This window comes from Pinus tabuliformis, chromosome 6 (genome assembly GCF_031772625.1).
Source record: "Pinus tabuliformis cultivar Carrire ecotype Pingquan chromosome 6, CPIR1, whole genome shotgun sequence".
Classification (NCBI taxonomy): domain Eukaryota; kingdom Viridiplantae; phylum Streptophyta; class Pinopsida; order Pinales; family Pinaceae; genus Pinus; species Pinus tabuliformis.
This window is the reverse complement of record NC_142292.1, coordinates 340309635-340323138: the sequence shown is the minus strand read 5'-3', so window position 1 is coordinate 340323138 and position 13504 is coordinate 340309635.

The window sequence follows — 13504 nt, the reverse complement described above, 5'->3', positions numbered from 1 at the left end:
GTTCAGTGGTCAGGAAGTGGTTCCAAGGTATAGAGGTTATGCAAGACAAAAGCGCCTCTAATTGTTGATAACTTGGGATGGAATGTAGGCAACAAAGCAAAGATTAAAATATGGAGAGATAAATTCATCCCAGACAATTTGAGAAATGATCAAAGTGAGCTTAAGGATCTTGTATATTGGATGAAATAAAATGGATTTGTGAGATTGAAAGACATAACTAGCTAGGATGATTCAGGAATGTGGCAAGGATGGGAATGTCATGGTCTTTCTTCACATTTATAGCACTAATGGAATTTAATGCAGGCCTCCTCCTTGAAAGTTTTAGCCACAATAAGATGTGGTTTTCTGGATTTCCGGTCTTGGCATCCAAGTAAAACATCTCATCATTTAGTCAAAGAAGGATATAGAGTCTTGATGCACAAGCTCTCACTTCCTTCTCCTTCAAAGATTTGGAAATCAATATGGAATAGAGATGACATCTGAAAGGTCAATTTCTTTTGCTAGATTTTGATACATGAGAAAGTTCTCATTGCGGAAAATATCAGACACAAAAGTATCCATGGCCCCTCCATGTGCATATTATGTAAATGTGAAGAAGAATCAATAAGTGATTTATTCCAAGTTTTCTCGTTCTCATTGTAGGTATGGAATTTTGCCTTTGAAAAGGTGCACCCAATATATTCCATCCCCTCAAATTGGTTGGAAATGTTTGAAACTTGGATCAACATTTGTCCAAAATAAAATACTAAATCCTCCATTACCTAGCAGGCCTCGGCATCTCTTCCAAAAATTATGTGTTGGACAATTTGGTTAGAAATATATAAAGCCATTTTTAAAAATCAATCTCTTTTAGTTATTCATGTAGCTTCCAAAGCCATGTCTTTTCTCTTTGATACTTTATTGGAGAAAGGTGTCAAGGCTTCTAATGTCGATGACTTATCTGAGTTGGAGAAGAGTGGGATAGACATGTATGCCTTATTAGTTCATGTTGTCAACTTCAGTGATCACTTGAATGAAACAAAAATTAGGTTTTAAGATTGGGAAATGATGAGTTATGGTCCTCAAAAGGTAGACATTCTTCACCCATGTTATTTTTTATGGTGCTTTGAAAGGAAATACAAGGGTGGCAAGAGCATAAGAGGTGATTTATTTCCCTGAATGTTATGCAACTAGCTCACAAAATAGAAGAAAGAGATATATCAATGACTTGAAACGTAGCCTCTTCGAGGGGAAAACCTCCTTTACATTACACAAATTAACAATTGTTGGATGATACAAATGACAAGGCCTCCTTTTTATATATAGGAGTATGAGGGTTGACAATATCATCAGAGCTGACATAACAATAATAATGTAAGGGCACAAAAATAACAATAGTAGGCTTCTATGGGGCACAATAATAACAATATGGGGACAACATGAGCACAACAATAACAATAAGGGGTACAATGACAATAATAATAAGGGAATGCACTAGTATTATAGGGACCTAACATGCCCCTCTCCTTCAAAAAATTGTTTTCCTCAACGCTTGAGTAGTTCTGGATGCTTCTGTATAAAATTCTCATCCTCACATGAAGAATATTCAGTGGGTAAGTTCTTCCACTTGATGAGATACTCTGAAATTGATCAATTTCACAGCTGTCGAGTTCTTATTTCTGTGACTGCTTCAGGTTCCAATATGATTTTTCCTTCCTCGTCAAGCTCTGGAAATATAGTTTGAACTCGGAGCTTGTCACCTATAAGCTTCTTTAAGCATGAAACATGGAAAACTGGGTGCACTCGGGAAGATGCAAGAAGTTCCAATTTGTATGCCATAGTACCAATCTTTCGCAACACCTTGTATGGACCATAATACTTTGATGATAATTTATTATCTTTATTAGCTTGCTTGAGGGACATTTGTTTGTATGGTTGTAGTCGTAGAAATACCCAGTCACCTATATCAATACTTCTTTTGCTGGCATTTTGATTTGCCTATTGTTTCATTCTATTCTACGCCAAAGTGAGGTTATCCTTTAAGAGTTGGAGAACTTTCTGTTGATGCTCGATCTGATTTTCCACTGCTTGAACCTTAGAATTTTCTCTTAAATATGATGTGATGGACGGTGATGATATACATAAATACATAAATGCCATAAATGGGGGCACTTTTGCTACAGTATGGAAGGAAAAGTTATACCACCATTCAGCAAGAGGAAACCATTTGACCCATTGTGTCTGTTTATCATATACAAAGCAATAGAGATATCCTTCCAAATATTTGTTCACTATCTCAGCTTGCCCATCAAATTGAGGATGATAAGATGAGCTATGAGCTAACTGAGTACCCAGACAAGAAAATAATTCTGTCCAAAAATTTCTAGTGAAAATTGGATCTCTGTCACTTACAATAATCTTTTGTGTTTCCATGTAGCTTTTGAATTATTTCCATAAATGCAGTAGGAATTGTACTGGCCTTAAATCAATGAGATAATGCACAAAGGTGTGCATACTTGGTAAGCCTATTAACTACCACCATGATGACACTCTTTCCTTCGAAGTTGGGTAAACCTGTGGTAAAATCCATTGAAACCTCCTCCCAGCGTTGGCATGGAATGGATAAAGGTTGTAATAGACTTAGGGTCTTAATTGTCTCATCTTTATTTTGTTGGAAAACCAAACATTCTGCCACAAAATTTTGAATATCAGACTTAAGTCCATCCCAAAAAAAATCCTTCTTAACCCTGTCGTGAGTATTTAAAAACCCTAAATTCCCTCCTAAGGGAGATGTGTGCAATTCCCTAAGAATATTTTGTTTGAGTTGGGAATTCTTACAGAGCTATAAGTGACGTTTGTACCATAACGAATCATTTTTCCAGCTAAATGTATCAGATGTACTGGGATCTTGTTGCAAATTTCGAATGAGTGCCCACACTTCTTCGTCGTTCTTCCATTCATCCCTTGCTTCATTTATCCAATCTGGTTAGATAATAGAAATGGCACAAAGCAATGCTTCCACATCCTCATCCTTTCTTGAGAGTGCATTTGCAACAACATTTTGCTTCCCTTTTTTCTAGATGATTTCAAAGTCATAACCCAACATCTTTGTGACCCATTTTTGTTGCTCTTCTAAAAATAATCTTTGTCCTAAGAAGTATTTAAGATTATCATGATCTATTTTTACCTTGAAGTGTCTTTCCATCAGGTAAGGTCGCCATTTCTTAAGTGCGTGTAGTATTTCCAACATTTCCTTCTCATAAATAACTTTGTGTAAATATTTTCCCTTGATTGGACAACTTTCGAAAGCAATGGGTTTTTATTCTTGCATTAAAACAACACCAATTCCATTTCCTAAGGAATCACATTCCACAATAACCTTTTTTGTGAAGTCTGGCATAGCTAAGACTGTTGCTTGGCACATTGCCTCCTTAAGATGTTCAAAGGCCTTCATTGCTTCTGGAGTCCAATTAAATGCATCTTTCTTCAGTAATGTTGTTAGATGTGTTGCTATTCTCCCATAATTCTTAACAGACTTACGATAATACCGTATCAACCCGAGAAATCCTCGCAGATGCTTTATGTATGTGGGGATTTTTCATTCCTTAATGGATTTATTTTGCTAGGGTCTACTTTAACACCTTCATGAGATACAATATGACCCAAATATTCCACCTCTTGTACTCCAAAGAAACATTTGGATGTTTTTGCATATAATTGTTTCTCCTCCAATAGTTTAAGCACTTTGCCAACATGTTGAACATGATCCTTCCAAGACTTGTTGTAGATTAGTGTCAGACCAGGAGTAACTCCAAACTGGGCAGAAAAACTGATTCGTTTATTTCATTAGGTAGCTATTGTTTATATACATGAATGTGACTGATCAGTTCATCTTCTTGATGACTGTTCACATTCCAGGTTCACCCAACCGCTGAGGATTAGGTGTCAACATTCCCCCCCTTAATCTGAAGGGATGTTGGTGAGTCCAAGCATCGTTCTGAATATTTCAAGCTTTTCTCTTCCAAGCGCTTTGGTGAAGATGTCTGCAATTTGCTCATTTGTGGAACAATGACGGAGATGGATTGTTTTGGCCTCAACATGATGTCGGATCAGATGATATTTAGTATTGATGTGCTTAGTACGATCATGGAACTTTGGGTTCTTGGCCAACTTTATTGCAGAGGTGTTATCAATCATGAGTGGAGTTTATTGTACTTGTTTTACCTGCAAATCTTCAAGAATTTTCCTGAGCCACACAATTTCTTTCGTTGCTTCAGCTGCTGCCATGTATTCTGCTTCTGTTGTGGAATCTGCTGAAACTGATTGTTTGCGTGATCTCCAGGAGACAGCTCTTGATCCAAGACTCATAGCATATCCTGAAGTAGATACCCCAGTTTCTTTGTCTCCATCGAAGTCTGAATCAGAGTATCCAATCAAGCTGAAGTCGTCCACCTGTGTATACCTGATTCCAAGGTCTTGAGTTCCCTTCAAGTACCTTAGAACTCTTTTTGCAGCAGACCAATGTCCCTCACAAGGCTTTTGCATAAACCTGGAGAGGATTCCAACGGCAAATGAAATGTCTGGTCTGGTACTAGTGAGGTAGATGAGACTTCCTACAAGCTGTCTATACTTTGTTGCATCCTCAAATTCCTTTCCTTCAATAGATGTGAGCTTCAAGTTTTGTTCCATTGGAGTAGAAAGAGGATTGCACTCTGTCATGCCAAATCTGTTTAACAAATCTCCAATGTATTTCTTTTGAGAAAGAAATATGGATTTTGGATGTTGGGTTACTTCAATGCCAAGATAGTAATGAACATAGCCCAAATCAGTCATTTCAAAACTTTTTCCTAATTCTTTCTTTATGGATGCAATATAGCTTTTATTGTTCCCTGTCATTAAAAGATCATCTACATATACCACAAGATATACAACTATTTTGCCAACTTTCTTGACAAATAAAGCTGCATCATCAAGATCAAAATGATTGAAGCTGAGTTTCAGAAGATGCTCAGTTAGTTTTTCATACCAGGCTCGTGGTGCTTGTTTGAGGCCATACAAGGACTTCACAAGTTTGCATACTTTATGTTCATGTCCTTTCACAGCAAATCCTTCAGGCTGGGACATAAAAACATTCTCTTTTAGATCTCCATTCAAGAATGCAGTTTTTACATCCATTTGATGGACTTTCCAACCGTTCTGAGCAGCTAGTGCAAAGAGTGTCCGAATGGTGGCCCATTTTGTTGTGGGGGCAAAAGTTTCCTCATAATCGACCCCTTCCTTCTGTGCAAAACCTTTTGCCACAAGCCTAGCTTTGTGCTTTTCAAGTGAGCCATCAGCTTTGTATTTGTTCTTGTAGACCCACTTGCAGCCAATTGGTTTGGTTCCAAATGGAGGATCAACCAGCTTCCAAGTGCCATTCTTTATGAGGGCATCATACTCCTTTTGCATCGCTTCTTTCCATTCATCATGAGAAGCAGCTTCTTTGAAGGAAGTTGGTTCAAAATCTGTAGACAAGTTCAATTCACAATCATAAGTAACATCCATATCAACAGGTGAATTAGAGTTATCTACATCACCTCCATCTTGTCGGTTTGTATTTCTGGTTCCTGTTTTTCCAATTTCATCAGGATGAACACTTTCAAGTGTCTTTGTCAGCCACTTTGGGGGACCTTTCTGAGATGGTCCAAGCTACTCTATTGATTGGGTTGGGACTGAATCAAGATTGAGTCTCCCAATTCTATCAATTACATCACTTAAAGGATCATCTGGTGTTGGAGTTTCATGCAGGGGAGATTGTTCTTCAGAAGAAGATTCCACATGTTGATCTAGTATAGGAATCCCCCCTTCAAGATGTGGAATTTGATTATCAAACTCTTGAAATGATTTCGTTTTTGTGAATCTATCCAAGCGATCAAGTTGCCGCTCAACAACACTGTCAGATTTGGATGATTCAAGAAAAATGACATCTCTAGATACAACAAACTTTTTATTTACTTCATCATAGAGACGGTATGCTTTAGAGGTGTTTGAATACCCCAGGAAGATACACTTACGACTTCTAGCACCAAGTTTGTTTCTATGTACCTTTGGTATCAAAGCATAACAGGTGGAACCAAAGATCCTGAGATGTTTTACCGAAGGAACATGTCCATACCACAATTCATAAGGAGTCTTGTTTCTTATAGCATTTGATGGACATCTATTCTTTATATATGCAGCACATAGAACAGCGTCAGCCCAAAACATTATCTTTACATTTTTGAAGAAAAGCATGGATCGTACCATATTCAAGATTGTTCTATTCATTCTTTCTGCTACACCATTCTGTTGGGGATTATAAGGTACAGTTGTTTGATGTTTGATCCCATGTTGGCGAAGATAGTTGTCAAATTCATTTGATGTATATTCTTTTCCATTATCAGTGCGAATAGACCCAATATGAGATTGTGCATCATTTTCAATCCATTTATGAAAATTCTTGAATGTTTGAAAAGCATCAGATTTGTTCTTCAATAAATAAACCCAACACATTCTGGTGTAATCATCAATAAATGTCATGATATATTTATTTCCATTTGCAGAAGGAACAGGCATTGGACCACATAAATCTGAATGAATGAGTTCAAGCTTCCTATGTGCTCTTGAATGTGAATCATGAAAAGACTGTTTGCTATGCTTTCCTAGAATGCAAGCATCACATTGCTTATGTTTTCTAGGAATTGTAGGCAAACCAGCAACACCATTTTTCTTCAATAAGCGGAGACTGTCATAGTTTAAATGTCCAAACCTAGCATGCCATAATAAACTTGATGGAAGTGTACCTTCTTCATGATGAGAAATATATGAGAAATGTTGTGCATGAGCAGAGGTTCCTTGCAGTTTGAGAAGCCTTTCTTCTTCTATTCCCCTCATGACAAGTGAGTGGTCAGAAGCTTTTCTTACCTCAAGCTTGCCATCAAACATATGAATGGAGTGACCTTTCTGGCGGATGTGGACCAAGGACAGCAAGTTTCTCTTGAGTTGTGGGAGATATAAAACATGATCCAGAAGAAAGTCTGGAAGACCAGGCAGTTTAAGCCTGATTGTGCCAAGCCCTGATGGCTTGATTTTTGACTGATCTGCAAAGTATGCTCCATCAACATTGTCAGTGAAATCTTCAAAAAAATCTTTCCTATGAGTCATATGACAGGTTGCTCCTGAATCAAGCAACCAATCATTTTTTGAAGAAGCAAGTGAAGCATTAAACAAATCTTCATTTACTCCAATGTTACATTGTGCCTCAATATAGTGAGCGGATTCAGGTGCTTTACCTTTGTCTGTATCATCAGTTTTACCTTTTTGCTGGTTTCTTTTCTGCTCAATTTTATCCCATGGTAGCTTGCATGTAGAAGCATCATGTGATCCATTTCGTTTGCAGCGAATGCAATGCAAATCTACCTTTTCTCCTTGAGAATGTCTACCCCCCCTGCCTCTGAAATATCTTCCTCTTCCTCTTCGTCCACCTCTTCCTCTTGTAGAGTCTTGAGCAGTATGCTTTTCTTTATGAGCAAGGCACACAGTCTCTTCAGAAGATTCAGGGATTGTCTTCTTTCCAAAGGCTTTCTCTCTTTCAGCAAACTTTTTCACAAGAGAGTCAAAGGTTATATCTTTAAGATTTCCATTTGCTTGTAAAGACTCAAGATAATTGGAGTAGGTAGGATAGAGTGCCTTGAGAAAAGCAATAAGAGGGATATCCAGCTCAACCTTAGTGGATTTAATATCATGCATTATAGACTTTACTTCAGATGCAAGAGCAATAGGATCATTATTTTTCAGTTCAAGAGTGAAGAGTTTAATCATGAGCTGAACAACTTCAAGTGCAGAATGTGAGTCATAGAGTTCTTTCAGCTTTTCTAAAGCTTCAAAGGCAGTTGAATAAGATGAAATATGACGACTTACTTCTTCATTTACAGATGTTGCGATCAATGCATAGGCTTTGCTATTCTTGTTTTCCCAAATGACAAGCTCTTTATCTGATGTAGGCTGCACTGGGTCTTTGTCTTCTTCTCCGACACACACTCCTTTCCACAACTCATTGAAGATGAGGGTGTGTTTTATCATCCGGGACCATTCAGGATAGTTCTCCTTGCCAGTGAGAACTATTCCTACCATAGAGATGATTGAATGCATTCTGTAAAAAAAATACTTCTGCTGATAGAAAAAAATACTTCTGCTGATATACAGTGAAATTGTACTCAAAAGGGAATTCTCAAAAATTTCAAATCTCTTCCAATATGTACGTCAATACTTCAAGCTACAACTTTATGCAACATATTTTCTCCAAATTTATTTCTTCAAATCCCTCCAATGTTTGATATAAAAGCATCCAGTATTTCAAATATTAAGTATTACATATCACTTCAACCTTTTAAATGTAATAAATGCCCATTACAAAATATTACATATTACTTCAACGCTTTACATATTACTTCAACCCTTTAAATGTACTGCAGGACAGATTAACAAAATATGTAGGAGCTTGATATCAATGCTCAGACAACCAATTTTTAGAAATGGGTAAACCACTCTGGAGGAACCATGTCAAACCAGGAGTAACTCCAAACTGGGCAGAAAAACTGATTCGTTTATTTCATTAGGTAGCTATTGTTTATATACATGAATGTGACTGATCAGTTCATCTTCTTGATGGCTGTTCACATTCTAGGTTCACCCAACCCTTGAGGATTAGGTGTCAACAATTAGTATATCATCAAAAATACTAACACAAATTTTCTAAGGCTTTGAAAATAGAATTCATCAAACCTTGAAATGTAGAAGGTGCATTGCTAAGACCAAAAGGCATGACCAAAAATTCATAATGACCCCCATGAGTTCTAAATGTTTTTTTCAAAATGTCTTTAGTCTTCATTCTAATTTGATGATATCCTGACCGAAGGTCTAACTTGGTGAAGTAAATTTCTCCATGCAATTCATCCAATAATTCATCAATGACATGAATGGGGAATTTACCTTTAATAGTGAGCTTGTTGAGCTCCCTATAATCTGGACACATGTGCCATGATCCATCCTTCTTGTGCACCAATACTACTAGAGTAAAGAAAGAATTTTGACTAGGTTGAATTATACCAGCCTCTAGCATTTCTGCAACCATACGTTCAATTTCACTCTTTTGGGCATAGGGATATCTGTAAGGCCTGATGTTTGGAGGAACACTTCCTGGAATAAAATGAATAGAATGATCATGTCACAAATAGGTGGGAGGCCTTTTGGAGTCTCCAATACCCTGAATGATTATCCAAGTCTTCTTGGAGATTTGGAGAAATAGATGATTCCAATGTGGGAACCTCTAGCGAACATAATTGTGCAATTACGCCTCATTTTTCTTTATTTAGAAGCTTTGTCATGCCGTTAGAGCTAATTATATTTCCCAGTTTCCATGTGATACCCCTTAATTCAACTTCCTTTCCTTCTGAAACAAATTTCAACAAAAGTTCTTGAAAATTAAAAGTTATCGTACTCAAAGATTGTAGCCATTAGACTACTAGTACAACATCAACACCGCCCATTGGAATGGAAAGCATTAGACTATTCAACACATTCTCCCATGGATAGCTTGATATTATGGCACTTTCCAGAGCAATTTATGGCTCCTCCATTTGAAACCATCACTTGACACTCTAGTGTTGGATATAGGAAGCAATTCAATTCCTTGGTTATCTTACAATGAATAAAATTATGGGTACTGCTCGAATCAATCAACACTATTACCTTTTTCTTCTTGATATTTCCTTCTATCTTGATAGTTTGAGGAGTGGTAATTTTTGCCAATGCATAACAAGATATGGTTGGATTCATTTCTTCTTTATCTATGGTTTTTTCCTAGTGTGTATCCTCTTCTCTTGATGTTTCTTGTTCCTTTTCTTCCTCCTCTTCACAATCTATGTAAAATAATTTCTTCTCAACACACTTATGACCTTTAGTGTATTTTCTATCACAACTATAACAAAACCCTTTTTCTATTTTTTCTTCCAATTGTTGTAGTGTCAACCTTGTAGATTGTGGAAAGCTAGGGGCAACAAAACTTCCATATTTATAGTTGTGAGTGATAGGCTTCCTTGTTGCCATAATTTTTCTTTCAATTTTTCTTACCAACCTGAATGCCTTCTCCAATGAATCAGGTTCCCAAAGGTGAACCTCATGTTGGATGTTATCCTTTAAAGTCCCTATGAAAAAATCAATCCTATGATCCTCTGGAATATCTTTTACCCTTATATTCAATTTTTGGAAGTCCTCAATGTGCTCCACCATTGAACCCTTTTGTTTGAGATTTATCAATTGGCTAAAAAAGGTGTTGCTTTTTGTATCCTCATAATTTGCTATCATTTCTTCCATAAAAATTTCCCAAGTGACAATTTTTTTACGAGAGCAAAGCCATAAATACCATATAAACTAATTGGTTTCCAAATTAAAGTTGCGATGCATACCTTTTGTGTGCTTTGCACATTATGGAGATCGAAATATTGCTCCATCTGTAGTATACATGTTACAGGATCCTTGCCATCAAACTTCCTCATATTGATCTTTGGAACATGGTGGGTCTTCAATCCAACGTTAGAGTCTATGAAATCATGACTAACATTTCTTTTGTTCTCATCACGAGTTTCCTTTACTACCCTTTTGCCATTAGTAATAATTTCTTGTAACAACTTTGTCAAATCTATCTTCAAATCTTCCATGTTGCCTTTAAGTTTTGCTTCTATGCCATCCATCTTAGCTTCCATTTCATTCTTTAAATAATCCATCTTAGCTTCAATTACTTTTTGTGAGAGTGAAATTTGTTGCACTTGGTCTCGTAATTTTGAAATATCATGTTGCATTTCTTCCTCTTCATCATGTGTCATAGAAGAGATTTCAGGTTGCTTACTAGGTGTTTCAATTTTCTTTCTTTGGGTCATCAATGAATGATAATTATGCTTCACAATTCTCTTTGAATCACTTCAAACTACTTTCTCAAACAAGGCTTATGTAAATTTTAAAAAAACTACACACCTTTTATTTTTCTTTTTCTTTTTTTTTTTTCCTTTTTTTTTGCTTTGTATGAGCCCACTCTTGAAATACGTGTAACTCTGTAATTTCAAATCTCCAAGTTCTTAAATTTCATCTTGTGATAGACCTATGAGTCTTCTTTCCAACCCCATAAGTCTTATCGTAATTGGATTCCCAAAGAAATAGTTATGCCCAATCTCCTGCAATGGCCTAATTATACATTGTTTCAGTAGAATGAACTTGTACGACGTGCCACGTGTCACTGTTTCGACCTTAGGTTCTAAAAACGATACCCAACAAGCTACAATATATCTTCTTTCTGTCACTTCTTACGAAATTTGAATCAGATGCTCAGAGAGAAAGTTATGACGATTTTCCCAAGGTGACATGTTTGAGATCCAATTCGGGAACCTGCAAAAACCCTAACTTCCTCAGTTCATATATCCGAAAATATAGCAATACAAGTCTGAAATTTGGTCAAGAGGTTCACCATGATTTCATCTCAAATGGGTTTTAATTTCAGCGTTTGAAGCATCATAGAAAAAAGTTATAGTGAAAATTACAAGATGACCTATTTGAAGCACCAAAACCCTAGAATCCAAAGCTCTGATACCAATTGTTATGCAACCAGCTCACAAAATAGAAGAAAGAGATAGATCAATGACTTAAAATGTAGCCTCTTCGAGGGGGAAACCTCATTTACATTACACAAATGAACAATTATTGGATAGTACAAATGACAAGACCTCCTTTCTATATATAGGAGTCTGAGGGGTCACAATATCATCAGAGTCGACATAACAATAATAATGTAAGGGCACAAGAATAACAATAGTGGGCTTCTATGGGGCACAATAATAAAAATATGGGGACAACATGGGCACAAAAATAATAAATAGGGATAAAATGACAATAATGATAAGGGAATACACTAGTATTATAGGGGCCTAAGACTCAAGAACATGAATAATACATATTTGCTTAGAGCATAGGTACAACATCAAATAACAAAGTTGGGTTTCAAACACTGTGGAAATTATTGATTGCTAAAAATAAGGGAGTGAGAGAGGTTAAAATATTAGGATATTCGATGGTTGTTATTAGAATGATCTCCAGGGAAATTTTGTATTGTGACACTACATTCTCTTGCCCAGTGAGAAGAATTGTTATGTAGTTGTAAAAATTTGAAGAAGTCTCCCTATTTCATATTCTTAGGAATCTAAATGGTGACACTAAAAAAGTGGAAAATATTGGGGTGGAACTTGAAATTGGAATGCTCAAAATTAATGACGAGGGCAAGCAGTTCACCCCAAAGCCTTACCCCACCACAAATGAGCATGGATAAAAGGGTCGATAAAACTGGCAACCTAACTAAAAATCAATATAAATGTTTTCAACATCACATGCGCAAAGGATTCGCCATGATAATCAAGGAGTGTCCACATGTAGGTGTAAATAAATCAACATTAAGTTCTTTAAGTTCAAAAGGATGACCATATGAATGGTCTCGATCCTTGGAGATATTGGAACTCACCTAGAATCATTAATATTGCGGAGTTGAATGAATTTCCTTTCTATGTCACTCTTAAATGCACAGAAAGGAATGTTGGGTTGGTGCCTTGTGAAGATCATTTTCACATCAGAATTGTGGATCAATGAAGATCAAATTTTAATGGATATAGGGGCATTCCTTCCCCAAAGAAATCATGAGGACCGACTATTTAAATAGGTAGATTTCAAAATATGTCCATCACCTTCTCATTTATCGTGTTTCACTCATCCCTTTTTCTCAAGCTTGGAGCATTTGGCTATGGTGTCAAAAGAGAATCAAGTCCCAAAGTTTGATATGGTGCATTGGAATAAAACTGTGGAGTTATTGTTTAAATTGTTAATGGCTCGGGTGGAGCTTCTCTAGAGGAGGTTGGATCTCATGGAGACCAAAAAGGAAGTAAGATATATCCTGACAGAGGCAAAATTTGAAGAACTTGAAGCTAAAGTTGAGAAAAAAATTACAAGGTTGGAGGCAGAGTTTATTTTTGGCAACATGGAGGTTTCAGGGTTTTACCTTTTTGCATATGTTTAGGAGGTCGTGAGTGGAAAATCAGGTCCAAGTGTTGAGGAGTGGAAAGAGCAAGTTGGTGGCACTTCTCCAAATGTTGCAAAGAGCAAAGGAAACATGGTGATATAGACTAGAATGGATGAAGTTGGTCCTTCAAAGCCCATTTCAATTTTTTAGTTCTAATGTTTTGCAGATATGTTTTGTTTTTGGGTCATTGTTTTAGAATCTATGGAAAGTTTCAATGTGTAATTGATCAGTTGCTCAGTGTTTAGCTCAAAAATAAAAGTTCTCAAATTGGCTTGAAATTTATATGGCTACGTCTGTATCGTCAAGATAATCACAACACAATTCATTTTGTCCAAAACGGAGTCTGGATGAAGGAGAAAAGGCGTGTTGTTTGTTTTCCTAAACAGCTAAAAA